The sequence below is a fragment of the Ascaphus truei genome, chromosome 3 (assembly GCF_040206685.1).
Source record: "Ascaphus truei isolate aAscTru1 chromosome 3, aAscTru1.hap1, whole genome shotgun sequence".
Classification (NCBI taxonomy): domain Eukaryota; kingdom Metazoa; phylum Chordata; class Amphibia; order Anura; family Ascaphidae; genus Ascaphus; species Ascaphus truei.
The window spans coordinates 217,231,657-217,245,563 of NC_134485.1; the positions used below are offsets into that span (position 1 = coordinate 217,231,657).

A 13,907-nucleotide genomic window follows, 5' to 3' on the forward strand; every position below is an offset into this window, starting at 1 on the left:
CTTCAAAATCATTGGCAGATACTAATGACAGACCCAGATCTTAAAAAAGCCTTAGGCGACAGAATTACAATGAGCAGTCGCAAATCGCCCAACCTTAGAAACAAACTAGTGACTAGTCATTTTGTTCCTACCATACAAACAACTTTCCTCTCAACAGCTAAGAGAAAAAAGGGTTTCTATAAATGTAAAAATTGTTCTGCCTGTCGGTATATGTATCAGACAGAGGTATTCACAGACTCTTCCAAGAACCATACCTTTAAAATAAGAGACTGTCTGGGATGCAAATCTAAAGGCGTCATTTATTGTGTCATCTGCCCTTGCGGGCTCCCTTATATAGGGATGACAACCCGTGAAGTAAGGTTTAGAATACTTGAACATGTAAGGAACATCAAAAACGCCTCAAAAGACCTTCAGGCGTTTAAGAAAATCACCTCGGTAGCCCGACATTTCTTTGAGGTACACATGTCAGACTTTAACCTCTTACAAGCATTTGCGATTGAGAGGGTAAGTTTGGGACTCAGAGGAGGCGACTTAGAAAGGGCATTATTACGCAGGGAGTCGAGGTGGATTGTACAGATGGATTCAATGATTCCCAGGGGTCTTAATGACTACCTGGGTTTCGCAATGTTTATATAGGCATCCTGTACTATACCACACTGCCATGACCATCCTTTGAATGTTTTTGACATCCCCTGGCTTTTTTAGTACAAAATTAGTGATGAGAATCTCATACACTTCTCTCTGTCTCCCTTTCCCCAACCCCTGTTTTTATATCCACAGAGTCCTGGGTTTGCATATTACATGGCTGGTTCCCAACTATACACGACTCTCATCGCCTCACCGTTTGGATATTTCCATAAAGACTCTTGGCTGTCTTGGTCAGCACTGCTCCACACTCTACTTGAACCATTCAAGAAGGACTAATTTCTGATTTATGCATCATCATGACGTTTATCATCTTATGTCTTTATTGAAAGACTAATATCCGGAAGGAGACCATCTGACGTTATTACAGCAAAAAAGAAAACCACACACCATGTTTATTCTTCCAAGTCTGGACGTTAATTTGGGCATTGGAGCCTATGTACTTTCACTGATATGTCAATATCATATATACTAATAGTGATCTTTTGGAGAACTCTATTGCCCCGTTCCATCATGTATGTGCTATCATACTGTTAGCCCACAGTTTTGTGGAAGATTATCTTTCATTGAATCCCATTTGTGCACAAGTCTATACATTTATTGATGTATAGGTATGGATCATACCTACATGCACTTACCTGCATATAACAATTGTACAACATTATATCACTCCTAGAGCATACCTTAATAGTTATCTTTGGATGTTATATGTCATGCCTTAAGCAATATGTGCTTCATATATTCTTATGGCTTCCACAGTGATGCGGACCACACAATTGTTTGCCTGGTTGCCCTTTTGGGGGCTATATTTGATGAGCTTTTAATCCTTAGGTTACCTTTGCACTTTGAATGAATTAGGCTAATCCTTATGTACATTGTGCTTACATTAGCTATATTTGTGGGCGCTTTGCGATCATGGTGAGCGGATATGTGTGCTCTTTTGACTGCTCATTACATTTGAGACCACTATGCAGAGGCGCGCATGCGCGAGACGTGATGCAGGGCTTATTCAGCCTGCCTAATACACGGATATACCAGACACAGAGCCGCGCATGCGCAGTGAACTGCCCATAGACACTTTCTGCCTCACTAGTGAACATTACTAAGCTCAGGGCGCCATGCCTTACCCGACGCGACGTTATGACGTCACGGACATGCGCAGTGACATATGGAAGTCCGTTTACTGCCCTTAAACACATTATGCCATTAATTCATTTCATCTGTGGCTCTGAGGTACATTATGTGCTACAGCCTGAGGATAAGCTTTCTGCTACTGCCATATATTGGATACACCAGGCAGGTATTCATGTAATTAGTGACTACTTTGGAGGTGTGTGAGTGCACCTACAATAATGAACTTTTCATTGGTAGATAACCTATGACCATCTCTGACTCCATCAGCCTCAATCTTAGCTTACACCTGTTTGTCCTCTGCTTAAATCTATGTCAGTCTGATTTTTGCCAGGTGATTACCCCCACTAGCCCAATTAGTTCCCTTTTTAAACCTGCATGTTACCCTGCTTAGATCACCACTCCCAGTAGAAGGCTGTGTGCCGAAACGCGTAGGAGCAGGTCCAGCAGGCAGGATCCCCTGGTTTGTCCCCTCTTTGGGTCACATTACCATGCTCTAACATCCCCCCTTGTTCCACCCTGAATGCACCGACCACACTGTACCTGACCATAGGTGATGTATCACTATCTCTAGCTATAGGCCTACATGTATTTTTAGGCTTTAATCTGTGTATCTCTGCTGTCACTTACCTGCCACTTATTGTCGCTTCAGACAAACTTTATATTGCAGGGGCTAGTAGGCATATTAGACTTCTTTGCAGATGATTACATAGCCTTAGCTGTGACTCTGATCTTTGCAGATGATTACATAGCCTTAGCTGTGACTATTTAGTCTGTTGGGTGTCACACCAGGTTTATTTTGTCAGGTGTTTCAGAATACTATCTGAGTGTATCCTGGGCATTTTCTTTGAGGGAATTGTTTAGCCTTGTAATGTACAGGGGATCCATGCTGTATTTTAAACATTTCTGTGCTTTGTTTTAACCATTTTTGTTCTGTGACAATACATTAATAAACCTTATGTGATTTGTACTGATACATATACTTTTTTTTTAAAGAGGTTTGAAGCATGGGGTTTCTGGACCTGAGCCCCATTATTTTCAGCTTCGTGGACCCTGCTTCCCAAGATACCCACCTCTGTATGTGCTGCAGGTAATTCTTGACAGTTTTAATGTCCCTGTCACGACCTTCTATTGGCACACGTAACTGGAACATTTAAATATCACAGGTATAAAACAGAACTCCCTACGGAGGTAAGTATCTTTGGAAGCAGGGGGTTGCCTAGAGCTCAAATCAACGTCGTTCAGCTTCGTAGAAACCCTGCTTCAAACCCACTATTTCTGATTTAAAATTTTGGGACTGATTTGCGGATATCCCTGTAGAGAAAGAAAGGGGGTGGCCCGGTATTAAAGGGGTTGCACCCCATTGGGCCATCCCCTGACCTCACCAGGGAGACAAGGGGTTAACTGGGCTAAGGCCCAGAAATGTGATTTAACCCTTGTTATGACATGTAAATGTATATTCCCCTGTTCCCATGTTTTATTGTAATGTCTGGTTATATCGGTGTCTGCATCACACATACACTGGGATCCATCCGGGAGTACAAGGGTTAATAGTTCTTTAATGATTATAGCCCTTTGTGTAATTTTCCCGCCTTTTTCGGCACCATTTTGCAGGGTCCCATAGGCCGCCATTAGAGCTCCATGCATTTCAATGGCGCATCTGGCTGTTTTGGTCCTGTTTCCTGTGAAGACCAGCAGATGGCGTCCGAGAGGAGGAGCGGTGGTTTCCCATTGTAAGGCAATGGGCTCATTGACTTCAATGGAAATTCCTCGACAGCATTTTCCAGGAACGAGTTGGCTGCCGCCCAAACCGCAAAACCGCAAAGCGGATACTTTTTCATTAAGAGAGCTTTGATCACTGTTAGTCAAGTTCAACGATAAGTGGCGTGGGAATCTACAGTTCTAGGGCACTCAGGAATAAAATTATTTTTGCCCCTAGTTCCTAGACCTCCCCCCATTCGACCACCACCGGGTCCCCTAATCCTGGACCCCCGAGAAGGGTCATACCGATAGAGCGGGTCGCGCCATAGGTTCCGATGGCGGCGGCAGAAACAGCTCAAGAAAACGTCTAAGTGTGAAAAACTCAAATCTATGAATCCATATCTCCGGTTCCGGAGGGTCCAGAGGGCCAGGGTTTGGGGTACCTGTAGTCACTGCTCCGGCATCGCTGCAGAACCATCTTTGACCCTTTTGGACCAACCTGACGGAGTATGGACCCCCTTGAAAGTTCAGGACTTTTCCCATAGACTCCAATGGCGGCCAATCTCCATTGACCGGCTATGGCGGAAAAACCCCATTGACTTCAACGGCGGCGTTGCCTCGTTGAAAATCTATGGCGGCGGATTCCCGTAGCCGCCAACGGCGGCGGTTTGTCATTGAAAGTCTATGGCGGCGGAGCCCGTTGTTTTCAATGGGGATTTAGTGAAAAACCGTGATTTAATTTACAGCGGAGTTTATTGTATTAAAATAGGAAACGGTTGTAGGTGTATTTGTGTAACTCCGGTTCCCGAGGTCCTAACGGGTCTCAAATTGGACCACATGGTGTCCCAGTTCCGGCATTGAGAACTGGGAAGTTTGGACCCGCTGAGCCCAACGGAACCGGACATTTTAATATGTTTGTGTTTTACTAATAACACTGAATCCCTAGGCAAGGACAAGATCCAGAGGAAATTCCTTTGGGACAAAGGACAGCAGATGGCCAGGGAAGCGTCCTAATGTCTAGAGTTTAAGTGCTGTTCAAAGGAGTTTATCACCTCCACTGTTTACATGAGGGCAGAGATGACTCAAACCAGAGCAGTCTGTAAGTGTCACCTTTAACACCTCACAACAAAGAGTATCCTGCCAGAAAACCCATCTGGCAGACTGGCTGGCATTCCTGATGCAAATGTTGGGCTACAGAAATGAGACCCCAGAGTTCTAATGCGCATGTGCCAACTAGCAGGGGGCATGTATCAAAATGTGTTCCCACGTTAGAGAGTGGCTACAGGTAATTGAAAATCAATCACCTGTACTTAATGTTAGGGATAGGGTTACAAAAGATATATAAACTGTGGTAATCCCTATACCCATTGTTTTCTGATACCATCTTGATTGTACCTGATTGCTGGAGAATTGCTATGCAACATACTTCTCATCCCCCATCCCCAAAGTAAGTGTACTTCTTGCCTGTTACTGTACTATATTGTGTGTTCACCTATCCAAAGGAATAAATATACTTTATTATATCTAAGCCTCGTTCAGTTCAAACCCAGTTATTTGATGTAACTTACAACCTGTCATAACCTATTGTGACAATACCAATGCAAAAGCAACTGGCCAACTGGACGCAGGTTTAAATCTGCCAAAAATATCACCCATCTCTAATGTACACATAAAAATCTCCATACATACGATGCTCATTTTATTAAGGTTTTTACTACTTTTTAGCACTAAAATGCAGCCCATTTTTTAAATATGATCTTAGCACAAAGGCTTGAGGGTGATATTTTACAAAAATAAAGAATTCATGATTTACCACCAGTGTCAAGTTAAAGCAAGTTTCTCCTGAACTTTGAAAGTTTGTAATTGGTATTAAAGGAGACTTTTAATTTAAAAACTGAAAGACAATCCTCATATGATAAAAGTAATAACACACCCGTTGTCCATTAGCTAAACAACTAAAAATGTACTTTAGGCATTGATGGCTGGAATTAAACAGACTTACTTTATTGAGGAGTTTAGGTAGGGGTCTTGTAACTTTCAAAGTGCCTACTTACAGTGTTCACATAAAAAAAACAGGCAGATACAATAATATCCAGGTTTTTAAATCAGGATCTCCTGTTTGCAGATAAATCTCATAAGAAAAGGAAAAGAGGAAAACGATTGTGCAGACCAATCTGAAACTTTATCTCACATAAAATAAGCAGCAAATATGTACTCACATTGTGTACATATAAAATGGACACACATTAAATGTTGAAGGCTTGAGGTTGCCGTGTGCCATGGAGGTTGCCATGAGCCTTCTCCCTGTCTTTAGGCTTTCTCTCCGCAGCCCGATCACAGAGTGATCCTCCGGTTTGGCATGTCACATCACTACCTGCTGGATCAACGTCACATACGGGTTCACGGAGATAGGGACAAGATCTCGGGTCGGTGAGTTCTCCCAGCACAGTCTCCTTGCGTCTTAGTAATAGCAGCGAATAAAGAAAACACAGCGCCAACTTCTAAATATAAACAGTGACTAAATAGCCCGCAACTTGATTGTACATAAATATTTCAGTTTCCGAAATGTAACTCTGCAACTACTTTATTTTGGTCCTCCTTTGAATGGATTTGATGTATTTTTAGAGGCACATGGTTTAAAATATAATATCTGATAGTCTTTTCAATTTTGTCAACTCTCAGCAAGTTTTTTAACTGGTGCTCCACTCCCTCTGTGTTGAAATTAGCCCCTCACTTTAAAGAAACAGTGTTGGAGAATCAGAATACAAATCGGACAGTGATTACCTTTCTGTGCCACCGCCTACAATTGTGATACTGACCATGGTAAATTAACAGGCTAATTTTTCTAGAGGAGATACTATCTAACCTTGTGCCGATTGCACGTTCCCATGATGGCCTCAAGTACAATCCATTCATATGCCTGTCCTATCAACTATTGATGGTCCTTTCTGTGATGGACCATCCCACAGTTTTTGGAAAAGATGTGACATTAAGACAACTTGTGGGGACATTAGTCACTCATGTCACCCAGGAGTCTCCAGAACAGGATGGAGTCAGGAAAGGCTGTGATGATTTAATGTAGGAAAAGGAAATATTTTGAGAAAGAAAAGGATAGAAAAGTAAACATGATATTTGATCAAAATGATTATTACTTCATTTATTTCATTGTGTGTCACCAATTAAGCCAAGAACAACTCAGTGTCCTGCCGAGGCATGAAAATGTTGCCTTAAAACGTAGAATTTAGAGTCACACCACGGACTTATCCATACAGGACTCAACTATTTATGGTCCTTTTTATTACTGACCACCCCATGGTTTTGGTCAATACTTCACATGAAGGCCACTTGAGAAGAGGACAACAGGAGTCCCTAGGGTCACCCAAGAGTCTCATTGAAAAGGATGGAGTCAGAAAATACATAGTGGCAATTGAAAAGATATAATATCACGAAATTGGAAAGAATTGAAAAGTTTGGAAAAATATGTTATTTGATTCTTTATTATTACATAATGTATGTCATTGTTTGTCACTGATTAAGCCAAAAATTCAGTGGGTTGGCATCTGCTGATCTAAGAAGAGCAGCATTGCTCTATATGCCTGTGCATTTATATACATCCTGTAAGGCAGAGATGTTGATATAATTTCAATCAGGACTGTATTGGTAGTATGTTGGATTCCCGGGAGGGATATGGAGTTTATAACTGTCCTGAATGCAGAGCACAGTTTCAGGAGCGCCCTGTTCTGCAGGGGAACGTGAAGTTGTGTTACATAATGAGACATGTCACACTTCCCAGAATTTTGTTTGAAAAACTATACGTACTGTATAGACTTTTGGAAAGTTTGTTGCATTTATTTTGACTATTATTTGTAATTTGAATAGTTATTGAATTTTGATATAAAAACCCTCTTGCAACTATTTGATAGTTATCCATTTTAAATGAAAATGTAAATCATACCAAGAATGTGCATTGTACAATCTGTGTTGTTACAGTTTAATAGTCGTATTAAAAAGATCACATTTTCAAGGACATTTATTTAAATGGGGACAGATGTGTTAACCCAATGACAAAACCATGTATTATAAGAAGTACATTAGCAGGTTGGAGGGCATAAAAAATAGAGGGCATTTAAATTATAAACTTTAAAGTTTTGTTTTATGTTTCTAAATCTACAGAACCTATCAAATGTATTTAAAAAAGTTAAAATTGTATTATTCATTCGAAAGTCATTTGATGTATATTAAATAGAAATATATAAGGGATTTCACAACACAGGGATCACTATTTCATAATTTACATATACTGTGAGGATGATATGAAAATAGAAATGTTTGTATATTTTTTACAAGGTGGCATGTACGTTTTCCTTTTTTTGAGAATAAACTAATGGATATCAAATGTAGATGCACAGTACCTGGGAGAACAATAAATCAAAAGCAACATATAAAGGTCAGTTTAAAAATCTATTTAATATTGTTTTTGGCATAGCTTAGCAACTAGGCTTCAACATAAAAGCCAACAATTATTGGCAAAGTCTCTTCAATTTGAGGCATAAATCTTGATTTATGGACACATAATCTGTCAATCTGTTGGTATAAGATAGTGTAAATATCTGTTACTGGATCACTTTGTTGATTTAATTAAATCTTTTTGTGAATTTCATATCTGGTTGATTGCAGCAGCATAAATTAGTGAAAAGAAAGTGTGAACAGTACGTGTGATCTAACTTTAAGCACAGTTTCAAGGCATTTACAATTATCTTTTGTAATGTAAGGATTCTTTGCATTCTTGGAAATTACATCGAAAGCAATTTCCTGCTGTAAATTACAAGCATATAGCTAGGTAGTTTTAACCGCTCATCCTATTTCTAAGATCATTTGTGATCAATCATAGGGTGCATGAGGAAAGATACTGTCCCGACCAGCTTTAATCTAAAGCGGCTGCCTCCGCGGGTTAAAAATAGCCACGGACGGCGCGCGGCTATCTTCGGCCGTTTTCGGCCGGTTTCCCACGCCTCGGGCACTTTCAATAATAAGCGCCATTAGCGCTTATCTATTGAAGTGGCCGCCGCGCAGGAAACTCCGTTCAAAACCGAAAAAAGCCCCGCGGTTGGCCCGCATTTAACCCGGCCAGCTTTATTCTAAACAGTATATTAGCATATATACATGTTTATCCAAAAAGGATAGAAAGAATTCCTCTCTTTGCACTCTCTATTGTATTCTATGTAATATATGTATATAGATATATATACACAGGAATTTTAAACCTTTTTTATGTTTCACATAGTCCCTTGTTATTCTTTTTGATGTAATAAAATTTTATTATTTTTGGTTTTAAACCATACCGATGTAATAGCCTATGATATATCTATATACATATATTACTTAGAATAAAATAGAGAGTGCAAAGAGAGGAATTCTTTCTATCCTTTTTGGATAAACAGGTATATATGTAAATTACAAGCAGAAATGTATTATAACATTAGCAAAACGAATTAACTAACTAATGTAGCATACTGTTTTCATTTAAATAAACATTCAATAAACCCAAACAATGGAAAAGATTACGCTTAAACATTATTATTTAAGTGATTTGATATATTGTTCTCAGGTAGGATACAGTAGTATTGTTTCTTAAAAGATTCTGGTGCTCTAAGTTTGGATGATTTACAGATATATCAAGACTTACTGTTTTCGGTACAGTGGCCTGGTGCAAAATTACAGTACAGCAGCATGATCACTTTGTTCACCATGGCTCGTCCGTTTTTCGGCTTCGGTCAGTCAGCCAAATTATTTGTGGGGTTTATTTATGTAATTACAATTTAGTATGTGGAGACACAGAAAAGAAAAAAACCCTACACCTGGCCCAGTGATTTATTTTGATCTATGGGGAGTAGATTTGATTGCGGCACCAACTCTGTGTGTTGGTTACAATTTAGTATGTATCTGGCAGATGGCACACTGAATATCTTTGCCCGTGTTGGACCTGACAAAAACTTCACACATTTCTATACAAGATACAATGTAACAATGTCACTAGAAATGTGTACAAATATCTTGAAATCCATTATTAAGATTGTAGACAGATGTCGAGGACACACAACAGAGCCCGCTGGGACACACCAGGCAAAGGCGTTGTGGGACCTGATGGACTGTGTATGGATGGTACTTTTCCCTACTTGAGTAAGTGTGTGAATACGGTACCTACAGTACTCTAACAAGTGCATGGTGTGTATGTGAAACGTGTGCTCACCATAAACTGGACTAGTCCGCGAGGCTGAGATGGGGATGTGTATAACCGCCACCCTACAACCACAAGACAAGGTCCAGATTGCAGAGTCAGGGTTGTGTAGCTGGGTCAGGATATGAGAGTACAGGTAGGTCATGGTACTTGCCGTAGTCAGTGACTATTTTGCCATCCCGTCACTATTCTGACCGACCATAAAAACCTGCTATACATTGAAGGTGTGCATCTCTTGGGGTCACGACAGACATGGTGGTCTTGTTTTTCACCCGTTTTAACTTTGTCATTCCGTATCTTCCCGGGTCTAAGAATATAAAGGCAGATGCGCTTTCTCGACAATTTCTGGTAGAGGATAAGTTGAAGGATCGTCAAGAGACTGTACTTCCTCCAACTTGTAAACTTTCAGCCAACACCTTTGACTCCTTGTAGTCTGTCAACAGCTCTGAAATTAACGGATGTGGGTAATAATTCTTAATTGTTATCTTGCTGAGCCTGGGGTAGTCGATGCAGGGCCTGAGTGAACCATCCTTTCTAGAACAGAAAATAAAACCTGCACCTGTGGGTGACGAAGACTTCCGGATGAAGCCCCTCCAAAGGTTTTCTTGAATATACTGCTTCATGGCCTTGGGGAGATAGCGGATAATAGCATCCTCTTGGGGGGGAATGGCGCCAGGCAGTAAATCGATGGGACAGTCATAGGAACGATGAGGTGGAATTTACTCGGCTTGAACCTTGTCAAAGATGTCTCAGAATTCCTTGTAGATCTCTGTCAGTTGCTCTTTACACTGTTCCGGTAGTGAGACCCCTGCTAGACCTTTGGAAGGAATCAAACAATTCTCTTGATACTGGACACTTCAGAAGATATTTAAAATCAGAGACAAAACATGAAACACAGACAGAGCCCAGTGCTACATCCATTAACGCAAATACACGGTACAGTGCATATATATATATATATATATATATATATATATATATATATATATATATATATATATATACATACATACATACATACATACTGTACATATACATATATATATATATATATATATATATATATATATATATACATATATATACATATATATATATATATATATATATATATATATATATATATATATATGCAGAAAACAAGAAGAAAAAACAGGCGCACTCCTAGTGTTATAAAGTATAAAACAGTATTTATGGGATTTATGGGAGCCACCGCAGCCAGATGATGTAATAATCAGCAACACGGTCAGAGACTCCTTCCAGATACACCTGGACTTTAAACATCAAGGTCATTTCTTGATGGATAAATTCCAGGAGAAAGGCTAAAATATGCAAATAGTTGAACAAGCATTTAAGGATGCTGAAACATCAGATCGGGTTGACCTACTGATGAATTCCAAGACAAAAACTATGTCGAGAAAAAATGCGAAAACAAGTTATCAGTCCACTTCCACATTTATTACTCAGTACAATCATTCAGCTTACAGTATAAAAAATGTGTTTAAGAAACATTGGGGAATTATTCGAAGTGATACGATTATTAGGCATCTGATGCCTGTTCATGTACCCATAATTTTTAAAAAGCAAGATCTCTAAAGACCATCATTGCCCCCAGTAGGCTGAAGGATTCTATTACCAACTTTTGTAATGAAAACAGAAATAAAAATACCAAAATGAGAGATAAGGGCAATTTTTCATGTGATAGGAATCGTTGCATTACCTGTAGAAACATAAATAAAAAAGATGCATTTACATCATTTTCAAATGGTATAACTTATAAGGTTAATGATTACATTGATTGCCTAAGTACATTTGTGATGTATCTTATATCATGTGAATGTGGTCTCCAATATATTGGTAGAACATCAAGAACTTTAGGCACACGGTTCCTAGAACATAGGAGAAATGTCATACGTTGCTTTACCATGCACAGTTTATCAAGACACTACATTAGTAAACATACTAAAAATCCATGTAGTTTGTCAGTTATGGGTATTGAATCCATTCCTTCTACTATATTGGGAGGTGATAGATTTAAGAAATTATGTACGCGTGAGACATATTGGATGTATGTACTAGGTACATTACATCCGTGTGGATTGAATGATCATATTGATGTTAGCACTGTTGTTTAGTGTTATGGTACCAACATGTTTTGAGGTACGTCTCTGAGGTCTGGTTTGGATGGGTTTTCCTGTCCCCTCATTGATAGTTGTCTCATCTCAGTTTGGTTGGTTTTACTATAGGTGCTCCTTTGGCCCATATAGACATAACAGGTGGAAAGTGCATTTATTATAAATATCATTATTATTAATTAATAGTATAGACACATTAGGTCTATGCCTATGATTACACATACTTTGACACAAAGGTTTTTTGTACGTTTTTGGGGAGTTGTGGCCCACATCGGTCCTGAGGTTTTTTCTGTCTCTGATTCTGCTTTCTCCAGTCTATGATTATTCTAATGGTTATTAATGATATATTATTTGGTATATTATTTGGTATATAATTTGCCTACGGCCACACCACCCTGAATGTGCCCAATCTTGTCTGATCTCAAGCAGGGTTGGGCCTGGTTTGTACTTGGATGGGAGACAGCCTGGGAATACCAGATGCTGTAGGCTAAAATTTTTATTTTATCCCCTATATTATATATTTTATTGTTATTCCTTCCTTTCCATATTTCTCTTTCCCCTCCCCTTTTTCCTTCACCCCTTCCCCTTTTTCCTTCACCCCCTTCCCCTTTTTCCATTCCCTGTTCCATTTCTAATGGTTATTAATGATATATTATTTGGTATATAATTTGCCTGCGGCCACACCACCCTGAATGTGCCAGACCGCCTGGGAATACCAGATGCTGTAGGCTAAATTTTTTATTTTATTCCCTATATTATGTATTTTATTGTTATTCCTTCCTTTCCATATTTCTCTTTCCCCTCCCCTTTTTCCTTCACCCCCTTCCCCCTTTTCCTTCACCCCCTTCCCCTTTTTCCATTCCCTGTTCCATTTCTAATGGTTATTAATGATATATTATTTGGTATATAATTACCTGCGGCCACACCACCCTGAATGTGCCCGATCTTGTCTGATCTCAGAAGCTAAGCAGGGTTGGGCCTGGTTCATACTTGGATGTGAGACTGCCTTGGAATACCAGGTGCTGTAGGCTAAAAAATTTATTTTATCCTCTATATTATGTATTTTATTGTTTTTCCTTCCTCTCCATATTTCTCTTTCCCCTCCCCTATTTCCATTCCCTGTTCCATTTCCCACCTCCCTTCCCCCTCTTTTCCCCCCGTTTTTTCATTTTACTTCCCCCCCCCCTTTTTTTTTTATTCACAGATCATGCATTTTTCTTATGATTTTTATTATGCTTGTGTGTTTCTCCAATGAGATTTTTCTGTCCTTATGTGTTATTCTTTTACTTCTATATATAGGTTATTTTTGGATGTATCCAATTTTTCATCTCTGTCCTTTGAAGATTTATTATTTGTATATTGTTCATTCATCTAGCTATTTGTTTTCATTTGTTAGTAGGAATATGTTTAAACTGCTTAAAAATAGGCTCTAGTGCTTTATGATTGTCATGTATAATGTTGTCCAGCAATGAAACAGGGTTAAATTTGTGAAATTGAAAGTACCCGCCCACCATCCGTACTGGCCAATCACAACAGTAAAGGTGATATAAAGGACACCTCTTTTGACCATTGAATTCTACCCCTGACGAAGTCCTTAGTGACGAAACGCGTAGGACGTTTCCCAAAGAGGCGAGTTTGTGGCTGACATTACTGAACGAACGGAGAGAGTACCTTGGAGCTGTTGCTATTTTGCTTGGGACTGCTGTCGCTTCCGGTTTTGCAGTTGCCTGCTGGTGAGCAGTGAGAGCTGTGGGAGGTGTATCTGGAGGGAGTCTCTGACCGTGTTGCTGATTATTACATCATCTGGCTGCGGTGGCTCCAGTGCACCTTGCTGAACCAACGGATACACCAGAGGTGGCACCAATGGTACAGGCTGATACATTCCGTTCACAGCTTCAAGGCGATTGAGTATATCTCATAAATGCTATTATTTTTACTCACTTATATTTTACAATCCCATAAATACTGTTTTATACTTTATCACACTAGGAGTGCACCTGTTTTTTCTTCTTGTTTTCTGCAGATATCCTTGGGATTTGGTGATCCTTATATACGGG

General features: G+C 39.5%; 1 pseudogene; it reads left to right on the forward strand.

Moving 5' to 3' along the window:
- Positions 1–12,762: 12,762 nt before the first annotated feature.
- On the forward strand, positions 12,763–12,881 carry LOC142491735 (5S ribosomal RNA; annotated as a pseudogene).
- The last annotated feature ends 1,026 nt before the right edge of the window (positions 12,882–13,907 follow it).